The 25936-nt window shown below is 39.0% G+C and overlaps 1 pseudogene; it reads right to left on the bottom strand.

Moving 5' to 3' along the window:
• Window positions 1-5388: 5388 nt before the first annotated feature.
• On the bottom strand, window positions 5389-25645 carry LOC124250381 (cytochrome P450 2G1-like; annotated as a pseudogene).
• Window positions 25646-25936: the final 291 nt, after the last annotated feature.

Raw genomic sequence — 25936 nt, 5'->3', positions numbered from 1 at the left:
TGATAGAATCCAGCTGCAGCACCTTCAGGATCCACCTCAGCTTGGAGCAGAGTCCATGCTTTTCCAAGAAAGCCCCAGCCAGCAACTGAGGACAGCTGGGATACAGGGCATGACTGTTTGTACCCAACATGAGACACCCCTAAAAGGCAATCTTCAATCTAGATGTACTTTTTTGATGGAATGAGATTCTGTTCACTCTGCATGGATCTTGGGTCTCTCCCTGCCCAATCTTCCCTTTTCCCTTCTTTCCTTCCATGGGTGTCACATCCGCATCCTTGTCTGAAAACTTTTCCTGAAACATTCTATTTTCTCCCTATCTTCTCTTTGATAAGCATTACTCCTCCATGAAACACTTGCCTGCTTAAGTCCAACTCAGCCTCTGCTTCCTGGAAGACCCAATGGACGTATTGTGTTTAATGACATTTGTTGTTTCTCTCCTACCTAATCTGAATATCCCTTCTGATTTTGGGAGAATCCCCTATTGTGAGATTCCTGATCTGGGGCAAGGCTTTGCCTCCCACCACAACAGCTGGAAAGGCCATTTATTCTTCCTTACCACACTCTGACCCCAGTGCTTTAACATGTTACTGATTTGATATCCTGCCTGGAACTTTGACTATAAGGAAATAACCCCAAAACACAAATACAATCAGGAAGTTGTTGACAGTGGCTGCAGTGGTTCAAGTGCCCCATGGCAGTGCTGGTCAGTACCCAGGGTTGTGGAGGGGAGGCAGCAAGATGTCCATTTTCAAGCCAAGGACAGAGGTCTCAGAAGAAACACAACTCACTGATACCTTGATCGTGGACTACTAGCTTCCAGAACTGTAAGAAAACAAATTTTTGATAGAAGCCCCAGTATCCTTGAAGAGCTCTGTAGGTCAGAACTTCCCACGATAGGTCAAAACAAAGCATTCTAGAAATACAAAGACATGGGAGAAGCAGGATAAAGTGAAAAACCAGTAGAAAAACCTGATGCAGAAGTGTCAGAGATGATGGAATTAGTAGATGAGAACTGTAAAACAGGTATTTTAAGTATGTTCACACATTAAAACAAGCGCATAATGAACAGAGAAATAGAGACTGCAAAAAAAGAAAAAAAGGAAACTCTTGAAATGAAAAATGCAATATCTGAGATGAAAAGTTTACTGCATAGACTTAAGAGCAGATTAGACATTGAGGAAGAAAAGGCTAGTGAACTTGAAAACAAAATGCTATATCCAGAGCGTATTATTTAACCCTTACAACTCAATAATAAGAATCAAATGCATAATAAAAAGTATGTGCAAAAGATTTTAACAGGAACGTTATAAAAGAAGAAATGCAAATGGGCAGCAGGCTTATACAAAGAAGCTTAACATCATTAGTCATTTGGGAAATGCAAATTAAAATCATAATAATATACTCTTATATACACATTTGAGTGGCTAAAATTTAATCTGTATGTGGAGCACCTGTGCGGAGCGACTGGAATGCTCATACATTGCTGGTGGGAATGTAAAATGGTACAACAATTGGAAAAACAGTTTGGCAGTTTCTTCTAAAGTTAAATACACATTCATGTGTATCAGTTTTTCATTGCTGCCATAAAACAAATTACCACAAATTTGGCAGCTTAAAACAACTCAAATTTATTATCTTATAATTCTGTAGGTCAAAAGCCCAGTGCAGGGACCACTGGGCTAAAATCAAGGTGACAGCAGGGCTGAATACTATTCTGAGGGCCTTAGTGGGAAATCCATTTCCTTGCCTTTTCCACCTTCTAGAGATCATCAACATTCCTTGGCTCATGGCTTCCTTTCTTCATCTTCAAAGCCAGCAAAGTCAAATCTTTTCATCATCGTATTGCACCTTGCCTCTCTCTCTCCCCAGCCTGCGCTGCCACATGCCAAACCTGCTTGCTCAACTGCCCCCTGCTCCAGCCCCATCTACCCAGATGCACTTAAGGGCACCACTGAAGACCCCAGCAGCCCTCGCAGCCATTGTGGAACCCTGTAGCTTTTGCCACAGAGGACCACACAGAGGGAGATGAGGAGAGAGAGAGGGAGAGGGCGAAAAATAAGACTAACAAGAAGAAGACTGGGTGTTGCAGCTGCCCTGGGGAAATTTTCACATTCAATGAAGTAAGCTCTTTGGTTTCTTAACACCCACTCAAAAATAGAAGAGAAAGACTTATGACTGTCTTAATCCATAAGCACCAATAATATGGGAATTTAGAAATTAGAGTCCAGTTTTGGTAGATTGGGTGCATTAAAGTCGCAATATTTCATGCATCCGTTTGATCACGCCTTCCCATACTTGGCTTACACATCTATGGGCTCGGCTACTAGGACAATAGCAAACGTGACAAAAACGAAGGTGTGAAAAAGGGCTTTTTAATTTCTACTTCTATTCTCAGAACACTGCCACTACTATGAGAAAATGCCTGGGCTCACCTACCGGAGGAATGATTGAGTACATGGGAGAGAGCCAAATCCCAGCCAAGGATATTCTAGACCTTCTGTCTCTTAGCTGATCCACCAGCTAACTGCAGATCCATTACTGAGATCAGCCTATGTCAGCAGAACCTTCCAGTCTACCCATAAGTTAATGAGAAATAATAACTTGTTATTTTAAGACACGAAATTTTAGGGAGCTTTGTTAGCAGTGATCACTAACTGATAAATATACAGAAAGCCTAGATCCTCACGTGGCTGTGCTACTAGTGAAAGGGCAGAATAAACAAATCCATTCAGTGACACAGTGAATTGATGAGGGAACTACTTTGTGCCTGTATGGGCTCTGGATGAGGAGGGAAAAATATTACCATAAAATCTGTCATGACAGTCAAATACCACACATTGTTTTGTTGTTCAAAATAACACTGTCAGCATCATTCCAAAGAATCAAATCTAAAGAATAGCAGAAAAAGGAATACCAGATCAGTGACAACTCTGAGGCATAGGGGAGAGTTGAAAACATAATTAAGAGAGAGTATAAAAAATAAATTTAAAAAGAAACAAAAAAATTCTAGATATGAAAACCATAATAAGTGAAATTTAAAACTCAATGGGAAATACAGTCAAAGGATGTGAAACGCTTTTACTCTCAATGTGACAAGAAATAAGAGACAAAATTTAAACACACACACTTCATAGGTGAGCAGAGAGCTGTGGAAGCATCCATACCACAGGAAGGGCACCTGGTTACAGTATGGGTGGTTAGAAGAGTGGGCCTGCTATAGAGGAGAGAATTTGAAGGGATGAGAAGAAATTAGCTACCACCTAGATAACAGTGTGGGTTGGTGGAAGGGTCTGAAATCTGGAAGAGCCCCAGACAAATTACTCAGAATTACACTTCTCTCCATGAAATCCCAGTTTTAAATATTACCCAGAAAGAGACAGTGAAGGCAGGGCTGAAAAGCAGAGGAAAAATCTTGTAGAACCGTGCATTCTCATGGCACTTATACTACTCCCTTTCAAGTTTGAATCCAAAAGTAAATTAAAATTAGATGAACCTGCAATTTAACACACTTCCAGGTACCCTAAGTCTGTAATATTTGACTAATTCAATAGTCCTGCCGGAACTTTGAATCTTGAGGAAGTAACACAAAATGCAAATACAATTAGGAAGTTGTCAAGAGTGGCAGCAATGAGTCAAGTGCCCCATGGCAGTGGTGGTCAATGCCCAAGGTTGTGGAGTAAGGGGCAGCGGCAGTAGCAGTGAGCTACTAGATAGCCCTTGGCTGATACATTCTGGTTGTTACCTTGTCTGGGCTTCTCTTCTTTTCCTACTCATATTCTGAGCCTGGGTCTCTAGAAATCACAAAATAATATGAACTTACCGATGACTTTAGTAACCAGTACCCTTATATACTTAAGTAGCCATGGTCAGTTCCTGTCTCCTAAAATTACAAATCCATTTATTATGGGAGCTTATGTACCCAGGAGATGTGAGGTTAAGAGAGAGATTCTGAAGGATGAGGTCTCATGCATGACCCTCTTTCTCTCCCACCCCACATCTAATTCATCAGCAAACACTGCCGACTCTCTCTTCATAGCAGATTCCTAATCCACACGCTTCTCCCCTCCCTGCCTACATAATTGGTATCTGCTACAACCTCCCTCCTATCTATTCTCCATGTAGCAACTAGACTTTGCCTTTTCAAATATGTCACAATATGTCACCCTATGCTCACCAGGAAACACACATCTCACTCAGGATAAAAGCAAAAGTCCTGACTGAGACCCACAAGGCCCCATGCAATCTGTTCATTTAACACCCTGCCCTCATCCCATTCACTCCTGCACTCTTCCTTCCTCCTCAACTCAAGCCGCACACATCTCCTTGTGGATTTTTGAACACACACACACAGCCTCCTGCCTTATAACTCTGCTGTTTTTCATCTCTTTGCCAGAAACACTGTCTTCCCAGATATCCGCATGACTTGCTGCTCCACCACCTTGTGAGACCTACGCTGACCATCCACTTAAAATGTCAATCCTGGAATCTTCACTGTTCTAACATACTATATTATCTACTTATTTATTATGTTTATTTTTCATTGTCTCTCTCTCCCACTAGAATGAAACTCCTCAAGGGTGGAATTTTTGTCCGTTTTGTTCACTGATGGATCCCGAGTACCTGAAGAGTGTGCTGTCACATGTTGGGTATTCGATAAATATTTGTTGGGTAAAATAAAATATGAGGTAAGGCTTTCATTAGCTGAGCAAATGGATGGAGCGGGGAAAATTTTGAATTGGAAGTTGTGATAGAAGTTCGGTCTAAACCAGGAAGGTAGGTTTACAAGGGGAGATGACTGATGGAAGGGAGGGGAAATGGGCCAGCAGGATGGTTGAGAATAGAGTGTTACATGGGGTGGGCCGCCAGGTGGGGAATCTGTGGTGGTGGACTGATAGGAAGGATATTTCATAACAGGAACGTCTAAAGAGTCATTTTAAGTTGTTTTCTATGCCCTTCAGTGATGTTACATATAACACACAATAAACCTGCTATGCGCAAAGGTCTTGATATCCTGGCTGCTTTTATTTTATTTTATGTGGGAGATAATAATAAGGGAAAAGAATCATAAAGTACACTTGGGTCAATATGAGTGTGGAAGCACAAAGGGACAACATAAAGACATAGAATCTACAACAAGAATTTGGTGGGAACACAAAGCCAGGGCAGAGGTGATGATGAGAGCAAGTCCTCCAGGTTGTTGTTGAAATCTTGGACAGGGCATTGCTTTTCTACTGGACGTAGAAGACATACAGCTCTATATTTTCAGGTGACTCCTGCTGATCTGTAGTCACATGACAATAGCAATAGTGCCTTCTCTTAGGCCTGTTGTTAGAATTTAGGGATATGAGGAGGGGGGGTGCAACTGCCCATGTGGGCAGAGCTCTGTTCTCAATGGTTCCTTCCGTGACTGGTAGCAGGCACACAGTGGGACAGGAGGCATAACTCATAGGTGAGTGGGATGATGGCAAAGTCTGAGACCTGGACTTGATGTGTATGTTTGTGGGTGACACCAGCAGGTATAGGGATAAGTTCTGAAGGATGGAGATAAGGTAGAGGAAGAGTTCCACGTGGGCCATGGCCTTGCCCGTGCAGCTGCACTTTCCTGTGAGCATAGGGGAGTGCAAGAGTGTCACACTTGCACAGGGTAATAGAGGCATGGAAAGCGTTCTGGCCCCATCACTCCTCTTAACTTCAGCTGCCTCCTCAGCATCTCTGGGGTCATGATAATATACACTTTATAGTGTCATTATAAAGACTCAGTGGGTTCCTATATTTAATCCTTAGGTAGGATCTGCTGCTTAAAGGGACTCTACAGGTGGCAGCTACTTCTCTGAGGGCTCTGATTCCATCGGATTCCAAGATGGAATAGGTCTAAAGTATCCACAGATTTGAAGGTTCTGTTCATTTCAATTTCTTAACTGTTTATAAAGTGCCTAATTTGTACCAGATACTGGTGAAGAGTAAAAAAGAAAGCTGACACTTAAACAGTACTTATGTAGTCACCCTTCCAATGGTTTGGAGAGATCAATCTCCATTTTACAGCAGGCAGCTGAAATAACTCACCCATGGCCTACAGTTTGTAAGTGGTGGGGTGGGGTCCTGGTTCCTAACCACTGCACTGACTCCCGTTGCCACAGGATTACAGTTAAATTACCACTGTACTGAGATTTTATCCCATGGGTGCAAACCATGCTCACGGGGAAGGTATACCTTGCTACGTGTGCTTGTATGGCTTGCATACTTGAAATGCTTTTAATGTTTTAAAATGGTTGAAAAATATGACAAGAAAAATAATATTTTGTGACACATGAAAATTAAATTCAAATTTCAGTGTCTACTGAAAAAAGGCCTTCTGGGAACCCGGAGTGTCTCCATTTAAGTTTTGTCTTTGGCCACTTTTGTGCTATACAGCAGCAGAAGTGAGTGGTTACAACAAAGTATACCCTGCAAAACCTAAAACAGTTATTATATGGTCCTTTACATAAAAGTTTGCTGACTCTGATTAATGCTTTCATTGTTGCAATTTTGTTTTCCTAGTGAGCCAAGTCAATGATTCTAATATCCTATGATTCCAAGATTCAAAGTTTATGATTTTTCTATAGCTTATGATGCTATGAGTCAATTCCTATTCAGACCTGGACGTCAAATACAGACATGGTTCTGGGGACATAACTAGCATGTTCCTGGAGGAAACTCAGACCATAGAGACCTACCAGAGCAAAAAAGCACAAAGGCTTCAGTCTTCTTGAGGTGACCTTGCCCGTCCAGGGAGTGTTGGGGATAGACGGCACCTGGGCAGCGGAAGTATTTTGGGTCTTTGAGGATGGAGGCAAGCAGGGGAAACACATTGGCGTCCTGGGGTGAAGAAGGGGGCAGTTAGAAGAAATCAGTGTTAGAGTATGAAGTAGGGAAACAGGAGGAGAGAGAGGTGATTGGAGAAAGAGGGGGTGACACTGAAAGTGCAACTCCAACTTAGGAAGAAAGTAGCCTCAGAAATTAGTGTCCTCGGAGACACTGTGGGGAACTCCCATGGGTGCAATGTTGGTCACTCTCTGTATCTCATGGATCACAGCTTCTCTGAAGACACCTTGATGCAGTCACCCACACTTTGGGCACAATGTGGTCCAGTAGCCTGGTCAATCTCTTCAAGGATCTTGGCTGGAAGAGGTCAGAATTCATAGGACAGAAGGTCACAGTGATTATACAAAATCCATTATGCAATAACCAGGACACTTCCTGGCACAAGGAAAGCTTCCAGTAAATATCTGATTATTGAAAATAGTAAATTCAGACTGGATAATGAAGATGAGGCTAGCATAGTTGAGTGGATATGGGTTAGTCTCTCCCATCATCTCTAGCAGGAGAAATCTAACAGCTTGCTTTAACTATGTTGGAAGGTAGACAAGTTAAAATTGGAGTTTTTTATTTAGCAAGATATTGAGTTTCCTCACTAATAGTTACTCAACAGACCAGACTATCACGTGTTGGAAATGGATTTTATGTGAATCTGACACCAAGTAGAAGGTTATATTAAATAGCCTTACTGTGCTGAGAATCCAAAATTCTGTATTCACTACATCTTGAGGTCCTAAAGTTGAAAGAGTCTAAGGCAGTGGGTTTCTAAGTTTTCTATAGTATGTCTTCCTTCCTGTTGGGAGTGGGAGACATTGGGGAGCGTCTCAAGAGCAGATCCTAAGATTCTGCCTCAGGATGCTTCCCCAGCAGCAGGAATCCATAGTAGAGGGTTGAGCTCACTGATTTTGTGTCACCAAAGGAGAAGTTGAAAGTGGTGAGGACCAGGTTCTTGAGGTTTAATTCAGTGCAGGGATTATTATTATCGTGAAAATGAAGAGGATAGTAAACATTTTCTTTATTTGTCTTCTTATGCCCTCCCTATGTTCAAGGAAGTACTTTATGAAAAGAAAACAGGTGGGTAAACCAACGTAGTGTCTGGGAAAGGATGTTCCAGGTAGAGGAGATAACCAGAGCAAACATCCTGAAGCAGGAGGATATATGCTGTGTGAGAGGAACAGAGAGGAGGAGGCAAGTGGTTGGAGTGAAGTGAACAATAGGGAGAATAGTGAACAATAGGGAGAAGAGTGGAGTAGAAAGCAAAGTGCCTTGGAAAATTTGGAAGTTGTAGGACATGAGGGTATATAATTCTAAACTTCCAAGTGTTAAAGTTGTCTTACATAAAAATATAAATTTCTAAAATTTGAATATTCTAAAGTTCTATAAGTATTAAGCTTCTACATTTCTAAATTCTTAAACATAAAATTTCTCAAATTCTATGACTCTAATGTTATTATTCTAGTTTTCTTCAGTTTTAAGTCTCTAGTATATATAATTATAAAGTTTTAACAATGGAACAGAATAGAGAGCGCAAAAATAAACCCACACATATTATTTATGACTGATGAGTCAAAAATATACAATAAGGAATGGATAGTTTCTTCAATAAATAGTGTCTAGAAAACTGGTCAGTAACATGCAAAAGAATGAAACTGGACCACTATCTTACACCATACACAAAAATAACTCAAAATAGATTAAAGACTTTAATGTAAGACTTGAAACCCTAAAATTTCTAGAATAAAACATAGGTAGTAAGCTCCCTGACATCAGTCTTGATGATGATTTTTTTGGATTTGACACCAAACGCAAAGGCAACAAAAACAGAAATAAACAAGTCGAACTACATCAAACTAAAAAACTTCTGCACAGCAAAGGAATCCATCAACAAAATGATCGTGCAACCTATGGGATGTGAAAAAATATTTGGAAATCATATATTTGACATGGGTTAATATCCAAAATATATAATGAGCTCATATATCTCGATAGTGAAAAGCAAAACAATCCAATTAGAAAATGGGCAGGGGGTTTGAATAGAACTTTTACAAGAATACATACACATGGCCAACAGGTACATGAAAAGGTGCTCATCGCTGAACACGAGGGTAGCGCAAATCAAGGCCACAATGAGGTATCACCTCACACATGTTCGAACGGCTATTATCAAAAAGACAAGAAATAACAAGTGTTGGTGACAATGTGGAGAAAAGGGAATCCTTGTACACTTCTGGCGGGGATATAAATTGCTGCAGCCACTAGAGAAAATACGTAGATTCCTGAAAAAATTAAAAATAGAACTATAGTATAATCTAGCATTTCTACTTCTGGTTATTTATCTGAAGGAAATGAAAACAGTAACTCAAAACAATTTTCATCCTCATGTTCATTGTAGCATTATTTACAATAGCCAAGACATGGAAAAAATCTAAGTGTCCATCATTGGATGAATAGATAAGAAATGAAATATATATATAGGGATATTATTCAGCCATCAAAAAGAAGGAAATCTTGCCATTTGAGACAACATGATTGGATCTTGAAGGCATTATGTGAAGTGAAATGTGTCAAACAGAGAAAGACAAATACCATATGATCTCACTTATTTGTGGAATCTAAAAACCAAACAAAAGCAGAGCACAGAGGTGCAGAGAAACAGATTCATGGTTGCCAGTGGCTGGGGGTGGGAGGTGAGCAAAATGAGTGATGGGGTCAAAAGGTACAAATTTCAGTTATAAAATAAATAAGCCATGTGGGTATAATGTACAGCATGATGAATATGGTTAATAATACTCCATTGTATATTTCTTCTTTTTTTTTTTTCCTAAAGATTGGCACCTGGGCTAACAACCATTGCCAATCTTTTTTTTTTTTTTTTGCTTTATCTCACCAACCCCCTCCCTCCGTACACAGTTGTATATCTTAGTTGCAGGTCCTTCTAGTTGTGGGATGTGGGACACTGCCTCAACGTGGCCTGACGAGCAGTGCCATGTCCGTGCCCAGGATCCGAACCCTGGGCTGCCGCAGCAGAGCACACGAACTTAACCACTAGGCCACGGAGCCGGCCCCATATTTCAAAGTTACTAAGCGAGTAGATCTTAAAAGAATTTATCACAAGAAAAAAATTTCTGTAACTCTGTATGGTGATGAATGTGAACTAGACTTATTGTAGTGGTCATTTCACAATACATACGAATATTGAATAATTATTTTGTACTCCTGAAATGAATATAATGTTATATGTCAGTTATATCTCAATAAAAAAATTGCAGGATGAAAAAAATTTTTAAGATTTGATAGTGACATCAATAAGACATAGGAAGAATAGGAATAGAAAGCCTTGGACTCCTCTTTTCCCACAGATACATCAATTCAACACCAACCCAGGGATCAATTCAATTTATGAGAAATCCAGAAACTAGCCGAGAGACTCCTGTACCTGGATGAGTGCAACACCAGTCACTGATAAGAAATTGAAAGGAAAATTGGAAACAGTCTCTTGCCACAATCTCCCCTCCTGGCACATCACCACATGATCAAGAGGGAACCCTTAGTTCTCAGACTCTCCCTGAGAATAGAAGGAGTTGGACTGCACACTTAGTGCCCCAAATTTTCTGGGTGCTACCTGAGGAGCTGGCTTCTGTGTCACCCGCATCAGAACACCATCAGGGCTTGGCATTTGCTAGTTCCTTGGGGGCCACAGAGAACAATGCGGTAGTTTGAAGTAGCATGCAAGTACTCACCACAGCGCCCCCTGTCTCAACGAAGAGTGAGTGGGAGAAGAAACAAACTCCAGCTCCCAGCTTCTCCCTGCAGATGGAAAGAGTTGGACTACAGATCTGAGGCCCCACATTTTCTGGTGCTACTGAAGAACTGCCTTCTATCTCATCTGTCTTGGAGCACTGACAGAGCCTGAAATACACTAGTCCCCTAGCAGCTACAGAAAACAAACTGGTGGCTTGAATTAGCATGCAAGCCCTCAGCACAACTCCTCCTTCCTGCTCAGCATAGAATGAGCAGTTGATAAATCCCAGCTCCAAGCTTCTTTTAGAGGAGGGAAAGAGTTGGACTGCACATATAACATCCCAACTTTTCTTGGAACTACTCAAGACTGACTTTTGTCTCATCTGTCTTGGATTGCTGAGAGGACTCAGTATAAAATAGACCCCTGGGGGCCACAGTGAACAAAGTGGTAGTTTGAACAAACATGTGGGCACTTGTTACAGTTCCTCTCTCTGGCTCAACACAGAGTGAGTGGGTGAAAAAACACAGCTCCCAGCTTATCCATGGAGAGTGAAAGAGTTGGATTGCTCTTCCAGCATTCCAACTTCTTGGGGAGCTCCCCAAAGGAGTGGCTCCTGTCCCATCTGTCTCAGACTGCTGAGGGTACTCTAGAGGCCTGAGGTCTTCTAAAAACAAAGACAGTGGTTTGGAGTAGCATGAAGGTTTGAGAGAACCACAGAAACTCTAGCCAGGTTGATTGGGGAAGATCTCTGTATCTAGCCGATCCATAAACACTGGGAGAGGTGGCGTTTTTTCCTAATGCATAGATACCAACACAAAGAGTCAAGGAAAGTGAAGAAAAATGATCCAAACAAAGGCACAAGAGAAAACTCCAGAAACTGAACACAATGAAACAGAGATATATGTATTACCTGACAGAGAATTCAAAACAACCATCACAAAAATGCTCAAAATGTGTACAATGCTCAAGTTGTACACAAAGTTACAATTTCAACAAAGAGAACATTTTTAAAACAACCAGACAGAAATATTGGAACTGCAGAATATAAAAACTGAACTGAAAAATTCAATAGAGGAGGTCAACGGCAGAGAGTCAGCAGAACGAATCTGAATTAGTGACCTCAAAATCAAATCATTTTAAATTACCCAGTTAGAGGAGAAAAAGAAAAAAAATGCATGGAAAAGTGGGAAGTTAGCTTGTGGGATTTCAGGGAACCCAAACAGTGTACCAATATATGCATTATGGGAGTCTCAGAAGGAGAAGAGAGAGAGAAAAATGCAGTAACCTTGTTCGAAGAAATAATGGCTGAAAACTTCCCAAATCTGTAGAAAGAAATGGACATACAAATCCAGGAAGATCAAAGAATATTGAATAAGACAAACTGAAAGAAATCCACACACTGAGACACCTTATAGTCACACTGTCACAAGTCAAATACAAAGAGAAATTGGAAAGCAGCAAAAGAAAATTGAATTGTCATATGCAAGGGTACCTCCATTAGACTATCGTGTGGATTTTTCAGCAGAATCTTTGAATGCTTGAAGGCAGTGGGATAATGCAGTCAAAGTCGTGACAGAAAAACTACCAACCAAGAATACTATACTCAGCAAAATTGTCTTTCAAAAATGATAAAAATTTTTCCATGACAAACGAAAGCTGAGGGATTTCATCACCACTAGATCTGCCTTAAATGAAGTGCTTGAGGGTGTTCTTCAAGTTGAAATGAAAGGACGCTAAACAACAATACAACAGCATAAGAAAGTATAAAATTTGTAGGTAAAGGTAAATATATATACAAATACAGAAGACTGCATTGCTGTAATGGTGATGAGTAAAGCATTTTTAATTTTAGTATAAAGTTACAAGACAAAAGTATTACTAATAAATAACTAAAATACTTTAATAGATACACAATATAAAAAATGGAAACTGAGAAATCAATAACATGAATTGTGGGAGGGGGAGAAGTAAAACTGTCAAGTTTTTGTATGCAACCGAAGTTAAGATGTTACCAGATTATCATGGATTGTTATAAGGTATTTTATGTACACCCCATGATAACCACAAAGAAAATGCCTATAGCAGTTAGAGGCAAAATGAGAGAGAGAGAGAAACATGTCAAAGCATATCAATATGATAAAAAGGAAAACAATGAAACACAAAGGAAGACAGTAAAAGAGGAAAAGAGGGGCAAAAGAACTACAAAACAAACAGTATACAAATAACAGAATGCAATAGTAAATCCTTCCCAATCAATAATTATTTACAATATATATGAATTAAACTCCCCAATCAAAAGATATAGATTAGCTCAATGGATAATGAAAACAAGACCCAACTACACACTGTCTACAAGAGACTCACTTTAGATTTAAGGACGCGTATACGGTGAAAATGAAGGGACAGAAAAAGATATTCCATGAAATGATAACCAAAAGAGAGTAGGGATGGCCATACGTATATCAGAAAAAAAAAAAAGACATTAACTCAAAAACTGTCACAAGAAACAAAGACATTATATAATGATAAAAGAGTCAATCTACCAAGAAAATATAACAATTAGAAATAAAAATGTGCCTGACATCACAGCACCTAAATATGTAAAGCAAACATTGAAAGAATTGAAGTGAGAAATAGATGGCAGTATGAAGTATGAGACTTCAATATCCCTCTTTCTATAATACATAGAACAACCAGACAGAAAATTAACAGTGTATGTGAACAACACTATAGACAAAATGAACCTAACAGACATATACAACGTTCAACCCAACAACAGCAGAATTTACATTCTCTCAAGTGCACATGAAACAGGATAGAGCCTAGGTTAGGTCACAAAACAAGCCTTAAAACTTACGATTGAAATAATACCAAGCATCTTTTCAAACGAAGATGGAATGAAAGTAGAAATCAATAACAGAAGGAAAATTGGAAACTTCACTAAGAGGGGCAATTAAACAACACACTTTTGAACAACCAATGAGTCACAGAAGAAACCAAAAATAAATTAGAAAATATCTTAAGATAAATGAAAGTGAAAACACAACATACCAAAATTTATGGGATGCAGCAAAAGCTGAATGAAGAGGGAAGTTTTTAGCACAAATGCCTACATTTACAAAGAAGAATAACTTCAAATAAATGACCTAACTTTACACATCAATGAACTAGAAAACGAAGAAAAAGTTAAATACAAAGTGAACACAAAGGAGGAAAAGATAAAAAAAAAAATTAGAGCAGAAATAAGCAAAATAGGGAGTAGGAAAACAAGAGCAAAAATCAACAAACTAAGTTGGGTTTCTTTTTGAAAGATAGACAAAACTGACAAACCTTTAGAAAGATTAAATAAAAAAAAGAGATAAGACTCACATAAATACAATCAGAAATGAAAGAGACATTACAACCGATAACAGGAATAAAAATGATTGTGTGACTACTGTGAACAATTATATATCAAGGAAATGGATAACCTAGGAGAAATGGATAAATTCCTAGAAACATATAGTCTAGTAAGACTGAATCATGAAGAAACAGAAAATTAAACAGATGTAAAATTAGTAAGATTAAAAATCTCAAAACAAAGAAAATCATAGGACCAAATGTCTTCACTGTTGAGTTCTACCAAAGATTTAAGGAAAAATTAATGCCAATCCTTGTCAAACTCTTCCAAAATATTTTAAAAGGCACACCTCCAAATTCATTTTATGAGACCACTATTACCCTGATACCAAAGCAAGACAAAGATATCACAAGAAAAGAAAAATGCAAGTCAATACCCATGATGAACATAGATGCAAAAATCCTCAGCACAATACTACCAAGGTGAATTCAACAGCCCATCAAAAGGCTTATACACTATGATGAAATTGGATCTATCCCTGGGATGCAAGCGTGGTGCAACATATGAAAATCAAATAATGTGATACATCACATAAACAGATGAAGGATAAAATCATGTGATCATTTCAATAGATGCAGAAAAGTGTTCGGTAAAATTTATCATTTTATGATAAAAAGTCTCAACAAACTAGGAATAGAGAGATATAACCTGAAAATTATAAAGGCCATATTTGAAAAACCTGCAGCTAACAGCATACTTGATGGTGTAAAACTGAAAGCTTTTCCACTAAGATGAGGAAGAAGGCAAGGATGCCCACTCTCATCACTTCCTTTCAACATAGTATTGGAAATCCTAGCAAGAGCAATTAGGCAAGAAAAAGAAATAAAATCATTCAAGTCAGAAAATGAATTAAAATATTCTCTGTTTGCAGATGACATGATCTTATATATAGAAAACCTTAAAGACCCCACAAACAAGCTATTAAAATGAGTACATTTAGTAAAGATGCAGGATATAAAATCAACATACAAAGATCAACTGTGTTTCCATATACTAATAACAAACTATCCAGAAGGAAATTAAGAAAACTATGCTATATACAATCGTATCAAAAAGAATAAAATACCTAGGAATAAACTTAAGAAGTGAAAGACTTGTACATTGAAAAATAAAGTACAAAACATTGGTTACAAAATTAGAGGACACAAACAAATGGGAAGATATCTTGTGTTCAAGGATTGGAAAACTTCATATCGTTAAACTATCCATACTACCCAAAGCTGTCTACAGATTTAAATCAATCCCTAAGACAACCTCAAGGACATTCTTTACAGAAATAAAAAAAAAATTCTGAAATTTATGTGGAACCAAAAAAGATCCCAAACAGCCAAACGAATCTTATTGAAAAAGAACAAAGGTGGAGGCATCACCCTTCATGATTTCAAAATATATTACAAAGCTGCAGCAAATAAAACAGTATGGTATTGGCATAATGAAAGAAATATAGATCAATGGAAGAGAATAGAGAACTCAGAAATAAATCTACTCACATATGGTCAACTGATCTTCAAAATGGTGCCAAGAATAGACAATGAGGAAAAGATAATCTTTTCAACAAATGGTGTTGAGAAAACTGGATATCTATGTGCAAAAGAATGAAATTGAACCTTTACCTTACAACATACACAAAAGTCAACTTAAAATGGATTAAAGACCTAAAAATAAGATCTGAAACTGTGAACTGCTACAAGAAAACATTGTGGAAATGCTTTATGAAATTGGTCTTGGCAATGATTTCATGAACATGACACCAAAAACACAGGCGACAAAAGCAAAAATAGACTAGTGGGACTACATCAAACTAAAAAGCTTCTGCAGAGTAAAGGAAACAACCGACAAAATGAAAAGGTAACCTACAGAACGGGAGGGAATATTTACAAACCATGTATCTGAGAAGGAGATAACATGCAAAATGTATAAGAAAAACCTACAACTCAATGTAAAAAGCTGATGAACTGATTTTAAAAGGAGCTAATGTCTTGAATAGATATTTCTACAAAGAAGACAAACAAATGGCTAAGTATGTGAAAACATACTCAATATCATTAATCTTTGGGTCAATGCAAAGCAAACCACAATGAGGTAGCATCTCACATCTATTAGGATGACTATTCTCAGAAAAACAAAAGACAGGTGTTGAACTTGTGAAGAAACTGGAACACTTGTACACAGTTGGTGGGAAAGCAAAATGTTGCAGCCAGAATTGAAACAGTATGGAGGATCTGGAAAAATTTAAAAATAGAACTGCCATATGATCCAGCAATCCCACTTTTGGGTACATAGCCAAAAGAAAGGAAATCAGGAACTCAACGAGATATTAGCACTCCTATGTCATTGGAGCACTATTCATTTTTTGAGATTCAAAGTTTTACCTAAAAATATTCCAAGAGTTTAGACTTTTACAGTTTCTATGTTTTATCTCTAGCTGTAAGCAACCATGTAAGACTATAATTACTATTTTATCCCAAACAGGTTTACAAATAGTGTTAGAGTGGCAGGCATCATGAGATGAGAGGAAAGGATTGGGAAAGGAGAGTAGCACCTGCTAAATCTTGATGAGGAAGCAGTCAATGAAGTCCCAAGGGTTTTGGGGGTCAAGGGATGTTTCTTTGATCTTTACCTCAGAGGCAATGACGTCCTTGAGCTCCTCTATCAAGTAGTAGACACGATGTGCCATCCTGGCAAATATTGCACAATTCCAGAATACATGCCACAGAGCTGTGGGAACTAGGCAAAGGAAATTTGTCAGTGATGGGCACCAGGGGCCAGCATGGGTTGAGCCTGGAGGCAGACAGCTAGTCTAAAAGTCCAGCACTGAGTTTGAGAATTAGGTGAGTCCATTTGCTTCTTAGAGACTCAGGACTTATTTGTACTTTCCTCTAAATGTTTTGGGGAGGATTAAGACAGGTATAGGCAGACGCTTAGTTAACTGAGGTTGGCGGTGAACTGAGAGGTAACCGGTGGGCACCTGTGGCCAGGGTGTGCTCATCTCAAGGAAACTCTTATTGGTCATCCACAGTAGCTTCAGGAATTTCTTGTCTTCACAGTTGAAGTGGCTTCCAAAGATGACAGAACTGATGCTGTTGCTGACAATAAAGCTCAGGAAGAAGCCTTATTGGGCCCCAGGTGATAGAAATTTTCTATGTTGGAAGCAATGATGAGCAGCATGGGACGTGGAATCATTTAGTTGTGGCTATGAGTCATGGCTTGGCTGCTTAGAAGAATGTGTGAGTCATTTCAATTTTGTGTGCTGAGTCTAGATTTCCCACAATGCAAGTTGGTTTAATAAACACTTCATTGGTTGATGAGGACTCAAAATCATTATGTGTGTTAAATATTTAGCTTGGTGTCTGGCATGTGGTAAGCACTCGACACGGGCTAGCGAGGCTTATTGCTATTTTTTGTTATTCTTTCTATGTGTTTGTAGGAAGAGTTACATACTTGGGAAAGAAGTTCTGGTAAGGGACATAAAAAAAAGAATGCTTGATTTCTGAGTCCAGCTCTACCACTGATGCCATTTGCTCTATTAAGAAAATTCCTCCCTAGGCGTCGGTTGCACCGTTTGCAAAATACGATGCTGGTCTTAGCTCAAGGCATTTGGGACAATTTCTCCCACATAACTCAAACACTGACAAATATACAATTTTACAAATGACTATTGTGGGTATAAAGACATTCAAAACTTTCATGTAGATTCTCTTAAGCCATCCACAGAGCTCAGGTGAGAAGTCTCTGATTTAGAGAAATTTGTCCCTCTTTCACTCATTTATTTATTTTTGTATTTCTCAACCTCGGCATCTTTTCTATGTATACCTCAGTGTTTTCTAAACTTATCATTGGGCAGAGAGTGGACTTCTTTAAAAATGTAGTGAAACTTTGATTTTATCTGCACAAAAAGGCAGAAACTCATGCTTTGGCAAATTCTGCCTGCAATTTCAGGGGCTCACAGACTCCCTGCCGTGCAATGATTAAACTTTCTGGACACAAGGATCTTTAAGGGTCTTTCATCTTAACTTTTAAAATGGACCCTGACTGGGAAAATCTGTGAATGCTAAATTAATCTTTTCTCATCCTCTCCCAATCCAGAGCTTTCTCCCGCCAACACCTCTCCTTTGGAGACTGAACTCACTACAATCACCCAGTATGCTTGTAGCGCTCCACTTGTTGGCATCCATACCACTGGTGTTATGAAATTCTTCAAGCAGAAATCCAACCTCCTCCTGGATCCACTCCTCAATGCTCAGCTTTCCCATCTTGAAGTCTCAAAGGAAGGTCAGGGAGAAGTGTCAGAGAATCATCCATTGTTCTCTTTTAGCCAGACTTACACCTGCCAGAATCTCAGTTTTAGGCTCCCGCCTTCCCTTCTGTTTATGCCCAACCCTATGCTGGACGGGGAGGGTGCCAGAATAAGAAAGCTCTAGACTCTATTCTCAGTGAAGCCCTTCCAACCTCCCCAGGCTCAATGGGGAGACCAAGTCATAGACTGAGGTTGGAGGATAGGGAATCAGGCAAGGAATGTTTCAGTGAAATCAAGGAGAGCTTCTCAGAGGACATATTTGCAACTGGATAAATAATGGGCTAGATGCATTAGAAGGTAAAGGGAGGGATAAGTGCAATGTGAAGTACTCTGAAATGGAGAGACTTTTCTCAATACCACTTGGATTTTCTAGACATGCACATTTATGTACAGTTAAAATCACACTTGGATATCAATGTATCTACACTAAAGAAATTACCATGTAGTCAGAAACTTCCAGGTATGGAAGGATGGTTGAGTTGATATTTGTAAATTAATCAAAAGAGTGGGAGGAATGACCAATGTAAGTAAGAGTTTATGACTGGATTAAGGGACAGATGGGTGAGTGAAAGAGTAAATGGATGAGTAGAGGGGAAATAAGTGGACTGTTTGAGAATCAGATGGATAAAAGTTTGGAAGAATAGATGTATGGAAACATTAAGAGATTTATTAATGAATGAATATATGGACTAACTATGGATGGATTAATGGATGGATGGATGGATGGAAGAATGGAGAGAATGATGTGAGAGTATTTGGAATTGAAGGGTGTGGGCAGTTAGAGATGTATGCATAGGTAACACTAGACCAGGATCTACCTAAATGAAGGAGGCAGGTGCCTATGTGTAGTGGGTATGTGTGTGTTTGTGGAGGAAGGTTAGAAGTAACCTTGGCTGTGAGGATTTGATTGGGTACATAAATCATGTAGTTAATCTATTAAAAATGAGAACGGACATAACACAGCAGGTATTCCAGAGCCAGATGGTTTGGGTTCAATCCTGGTTCTCCCACTTACTCACTGTGTGATATTATCAAAACTTTCCTACTCTAAACTTCCTTATTTGAAATTCTATGATGCTGTTAATAGTTCCCTTGAAGGTGTCAATGTGCTAGTGAATGTTTAGTACTTATGAAAAATCTGAGACACAAGAAAGTGCATTACAAACATTTCATGTTTTTGCTGTTGTTATCTACCATGACATTGGGACTTTTGCTCTATTGAAGGCAATTCTCCAGGACCACTGAGCTCATCTGCTCGGTATACCATGGCCTCCTTCACTGCTTCATGTCCACATAGAATAACTACTGGCTGGGGACCTATGTACATGGTGAAGACTGGGCCATATTTCACCCTGAGCTGGGTGCAAAGGAAGACAGAACAAGAGGAGGATTATTGACCAACCAAGAATTTTAGGGTGGAGACTCAGGGGGACACAGATGAGGAAAGGGGGATAAAGGGTAAGTCCTGATGTTGGAAGGACTATTGAAAAAGAAAAGCAGAGGAGCCTTGGTTCCTGTGATCCTGGGTGAGCCCTTTCCTTCCCAACATTTTCCCAAGCTTTAGTTTTCTCATCTGTAAAATTACAGACTTGGGTTAGACAAACTCCAAAGTCCATTCTTCTCTCTCTGAAATGCTAACCATCTAGAATCCTAAGATTTCATGTTACTGAATCTCAAAGTTCAACCTGAGTGTCAGAGGCCTTGTGTTTAAGAATTTAAGGTGCTGTAGTTCTAAAGTTGTGAGATTGTGAGAGTGTGAAGTTCAATTATACTAGAAGTCTACATTTCAAAGATTTTAATATTCTGGGACTCCATACTCTAGTTTGGCATGTCTGTGTTTCAAGGAGTCTGTGGTTTAGAAGTGACAAGCTTTTAAGTGTATCTGGCTGTAGAACTAGTTTTTCTTCGGCCTGCCTGAGAGGAGAAGAGAGACTCAACCTGGTGCCGGTCAAGAGGTGTGTCCAGGGCATCATGTTCTGCCTGAACGGATTCTGGGAAATCAGCTTATACTGAAATCTGAACACCCCGGGATTAAAGTTTTCTGGGTATGGACACCATCAGGGAAGAGATTGCGCTATCCAGGGGATGGTTATATAACCAACAATCACCAGTAAAGGCAGATTGCATTCACCCAAGAAAACACCTCGCCCTTTCCCTTTTCTTCATATTTCTAGTCCTCAGGTCTAGACCTCTAAACTCTGAGGTGAGGTCAACTCCCAGTTTGAACATCTCTTTGTTAGTGCAGAGACAGTGGAACATCATTGTAGCTTAGTGCAATTAAGAGTCAAGCAGGGTTCAAGTCTCTGCCCTATCGTTTCCTCATTGAGTGAGTCACCTAATTCATCTCTGGGCCTCAGTCTTCCCATTTATCAAATAGGATAACCATACTGTCTTCCAAAGGCTTGCTAGGGAACAAGGATGACTCCTTTGCCTTTGCCAGACCTAACTCATCTGTTTTTTTTTAAATATAAAAAAGGGAGACAAAGATTCAGAACACCAAGAGAAATATATTATTAGACAGCCCCTCCTTTTTCTACTCAAGATAATATTAAGTAATAATAAACCAAGATCACCTGTATTGGTTTATCTGACCTTTGCTGTTGAATCTGTGGAGGTGTGTGCATTTGTTTCCAAAATCTAAGATGTAGAGACCACTTCCCAGCCCTAATCTCAGGAGAGAAATCCAACCTGGCAGTTTGTTAAATGATGTGTTAATTACACAGATGTTCATTTTATTTTCTTTAAAGAGTTTGTTAATATATTGTACATTCATTTGTACATATTACAGGCTTCAAAAGAAATTAAGCATTGTATTCCTGGACCGTAAGGGATATACTTAAACATCTATAATAAATCTGTAATAAACATCCATAATAAATAAACATTTCTATCTGATGCTAAGATGATACACATTTGTTATACATAATTTAAACAACACAGTAAAGGATAAAGAAGTAAAAATAACTTCTATGGTAGATTAAATTATTGTTCAGAAATATTTGTTCCTTCTTTCCCACCATCCCGATGAACAGAGTGTATGTCCTCACACCTTGATTTGGGGATGGCCTTGTGACTTTCTTTGAGTAGCAAACGTAGAGTGATCACAGACTTGAAAAGCACCTGAGCGACTTCTGGTTTCTGGTCTGGCGTGTAAGGATCTCGAAAGTCATCACTCCATCCTAACAATGAATAAAAAGCTGAACAAAGTAAAAAAGCAACAAGTCTTCTTAGATCCAAGAAGTGAGGTCACAGCACAAAGTGTTGTCCCCAAAATTGGAGAGACTGACAGGCCAATATAGAAGATCACAACCCACCAGACTACAAGTCTCTATGGGCATCAGTGCCGGGGTAGGAGAACCTAGCTGTAACTGACAGCTAGGTGTGAGAGGTTCATGGTGGGCCAATCTGAGAGATAAAAATTCCAGGGAGACTCAGTCATTGGGGGCCCCCAAACCATTGTGAGTTTTATCTCTGGAAGCTCTACCATGTTCTCACATTGAATATCAGGAAAATATCTTCATCCTTCTGGCAGAAAGACAGGGAAAGGAACTATTTTGAAATCCAACTGAGAATTCTGTTCTTAACAAATTCTGCCCTCAGAAGAAACTATTTAACCAGAGCCTAACCAGCTAGATTTTCTTTATCAGAGCCTAACTGACATAGGGAAGGGGAAATACCCAACACCAGCCCATTCTAGCCATCCTGTCCCACCTAAGTGGGAAGACAAAACCTGAAAAACACTTGTGAAGCTTGCAGTCCAGACACAGGCTCAATAAAGAACTGAGACCTAATCATAGGATCATAAAATGCCTCCCCCCTCCTCACACCTCACCACCACTTTACTAAAGGCCTGTTTACAGCAGTTCTTTGACTGAGTCATCAAGTCTGGCTATCAAGAAAAAATTTCAGGATGTACCAAAATGCAAAAAGTAGTTTGAAAACACAGAACAAGCATCAAAACCAGATTCATACATGGCAAACATTGGAATTATCAGACCAGGAATTTAAAGCAACTATGATTATCATGTTGAGGCTTCTAATGGATAAAGTAGACAGCATGCAAGAACAGATGGGCAATGTCAGCAGAGAGATAAATGCTGTAAGAAAGAACCAAAAAGAAATGCTAGAGATCAAAGGCCTTGCAACATAAATGAAAAATGTCTTTGATGGACTTATTGGTACACTGGACGTGGCTGAAAAAAAGAATCTCTGGCAACAAAGGAGCAGAGGGCCTACAATGGAGAAAAGAAAGTCTCTTCAACAAATGGTGCTGGGAAAACTGGACAGCCACATGCAAAAGATTGAAAATTGACCATTCTTTTTCACTATTCACCAAAATAAACTCAAAATGGATCAAAGACCTAAAGATTAGGCAGGAAACAATAAGGCTTCTAGAAGAGAATATAGGCAGTACGCTCTTTGATATCAGTTTCAAAAGAATCTTTTCGGACACTATAACTCCTCAGTTGAGGGAAACAATAGAAAGAATAAACAAATGGGACTTCATCAGACTAAAGAGCTTCTTCAAGGCAAGGGAAAACAGGATTGAAACAAAAAAACAGCTCACTAATTGGGAAAAAATATTTACAAGCCACTTATCCGAAAAGGGTTAATCTCCATAATATACAAAGAACTCACACTGCTTAACAACAAAAAAACAAACAACCCGATCAAAAAATGGGCAGAGGACATGAACAGACATTTCTCCAAAGAAGGCTTAAGTATGGCCAATAGACACATGAAAAGATGTTCATCATCGCTAATCATCAGGGAAATGCAAATCAAAACTACACTAAGATATCACCTTACACCTGTTAGATTGGCAAAAACCTCCAAAACCAAGAGCGACAAATGTTGGAGAGGTTGTGGAGAAAAAGGAACCCTCATACACTGTTGGTGGGAATGCAAACTGGTACAGCCATTATGGAAAACAGTATAGAGATTTCTCAAAAAGTTAAAAATAGAAATACCCCATGACCCAGCCATCCCATTACTGGGTATCTATCCTAAGAACCTCAAATCAGAAATCCCAAGAGTCCCTTGCACCCCTATGTTCATCACAGCATTATTTACAATAGCCAAGATGTGGAACCAACCTACATGCCCAGAAACTGATGATTGGATAAAGAAGATATGGTATATATACACAATGGAATACTACTCAGCCATAAAAAAAGACAAAATTGGCCCATTCGCAGCAACGTGGATGGACCTCATGGGTATTATGTTAAGCGAAATAAGCCAGTCAGAGAAAGACGAACTCTATATGACTCCACTCATAGGTGGAAGTTAACATATTGACAAGGAGATCTGATCGGTGGTTCCAGGGAAAAGGGGGTTGGGGGGAGGGTACGGAGGGGGAAGAGGTGTACCCACAACATGACTAACAATAATGTACAACTGAAATCTCACAAGGTTGTAATCTATCATACCATTAATAATAAGAATAAAAAAAAATTGATCCCTTATCTTTTTTTTTTTGACAAAGCTGTGTTTTGGGAATAAAGCAAAAGGATGTTAGCTATGAGTTTAATTAATGGCATTGGTTACTAGGTTTCAAGCTATGAAGCAAAAAAGTACTATTAAGCAACTATAAAGTTTTAATATTTGGCATATTCTGGAAATATTTCTAGTTTATGTGACTCTGACTGATTTAATTTTTGTCTAAAAACACTTCTATGTCTTCTCTTTGCTTTACCACTGTGTAAAAATAATGTTAGCACAATAATCTAGTCTGTTCATGGCCTGGCTTATTTTGCTGTGAGTAGCCTAATTATTTTAAATATCTATAAATACTTCTGTTTTTTTCCTAGTCGGATTAACTAATATCACTTTATTAAGATTACAAAATCATGTGTTTAACTGACTTAAATTGTGATAGGTAATATCTTTATAAAAAGATATGCATTCTTATAATGCTTCAGTCATAAGGACTGGATGTTTTCAATTTAAATTGCAATTTTCAGATTCATAATTAGCTTTCAGAGCTTAGAATATTATTAAATTGAAGAGAGCTAATTAATAAATAATCTTTGAATATCTAGATAATTTCAAATTAAGAACAAAGATACAAAGACTGCTTACTGAATCACTAAACAGTTTTAATTTACTCGTTGAATAATTTTACATATTCTAGAACAGTGATAGATTAATAAGATAAAGTATCTACAATTGCTATTGGATGATGTTACTATATGTGTCCGTTTTTGCCACCTTATGATTTCAAAAGTGATGTGTAAAATGGACTCATGGACAGAATACCTAAACATTTCTAACTTCCCTGCTTCTTCCTTTTAATGAAAGTTAGTTATGCTGGCTAAAGGTTGTAGTTAGTACAAATGGTTGAGACTACACTAGGTACAATATTTACAGAGAAATATGAATACGTATATAAAGGACAGTGAAATATTTCATCTGTTTGTTAATCAAGGGAATTGTTACCATTTAAGAAGGGAGTTTTAAATAACCATTTAAAGCCAATGGACATAGTCCTAAGGGTAAACAGCAAATGAAGAAACATCTATTCAAGAAGATCAACAAAAATTCAGTAAGAAAGACTAAAGTTGGTAGAATTGGAACTATGACTGCTCCTTTCCTCACCCTCCTAACTCGGCAAGGGAGAGACTCCATTCCAGACTGCTGCACAACAACACGGGGCTTCCTCAACCCCAGCTCCCAGTCAGAGGGCTTTCTTCCTTGGGGGACTTGGACTTCAGCATTTTTCATCCTACTCCCGTCTATTCATTCCTACGGATGAGTTCTGGGCAAGTGCAGCTGGGAGATAGGAGCTCACTCCTTCTGTGTAATCCCTAAAGGCAGAATGGAGGCTCCACCTTGGGCACGCTGAGAATACTGGGATGAGAGAACATCGTACTGCTGCTCTCCCTCCACCAAATGCTCAGCTCCTAGAGTAGAAGTGTTACTCAGAAAGAAGCTTGCAGTTGTCCACGGGCCCAGCTCTAGCGTCCTGGATCAGAGATTTTGCCTGAAGGGAGAAGCAGGCTGTAAAACACATACCCACTACACATAGGCACCTGCCTCCTTCATTTAGGTAGATCCCGGTCTAGTGTTACCTATGCATACATCTCTAACTGCCCACACCCTTCAATTCCAAATACTCTCACATCTCTCCATTCTTCCATCCATCCATGCATCCATTAATCCATCCATAGTTAGTCCATATATTCATTCATTAATAAATCTCTTAATGTTTCCATGCATCTATTCTTCCAAACTTTTATCCATCTGATTCTCAAACAGTCCACTTATTTCCCCTCTACTCATCCATTTACACTTTCACTCACCCCTCTGCCCATTAATCCAGTCATAAACTCTTACTTACATTGGTCATTCCACCCTAATGAAGGTACATCTTGAACTGTGTGCCATCTAGTTTGCAGGAGAGAAACAGAGGATAAGGAAGCTAGAAGGAGCTCATTCAGTGTGAGAACAAATATCAAACACTGACCTCAAAGACTATTGTTTCAAAAGGATGCTAAAATTAGATCAGATTAGTTTGCACAGCAATTTATGCCCTAGGGAATTATTGGAAACAACTGAGAGATCAGGCAGGAATTAGTGGGGTTTAACAGCTGTATGTGGTCAGGGAAAGACAGAAAGAGAGCCCTACCAATACCACTGT

Source organism: Equus quagga, chromosome 13, assembly GCF_021613505.1.
Source record: "Equus quagga isolate Etosha38 chromosome 13, UCLA_HA_Equagga_1.0, whole genome shotgun sequence".
Taxonomy (NCBI): Eukaryota; Metazoa; Chordata; class Mammalia; order Perissodactyla; family Equidae; genus Equus; species Equus quagga.
This window is presented reverse-complemented; position numbering and strand designations above follow the sequence as displayed.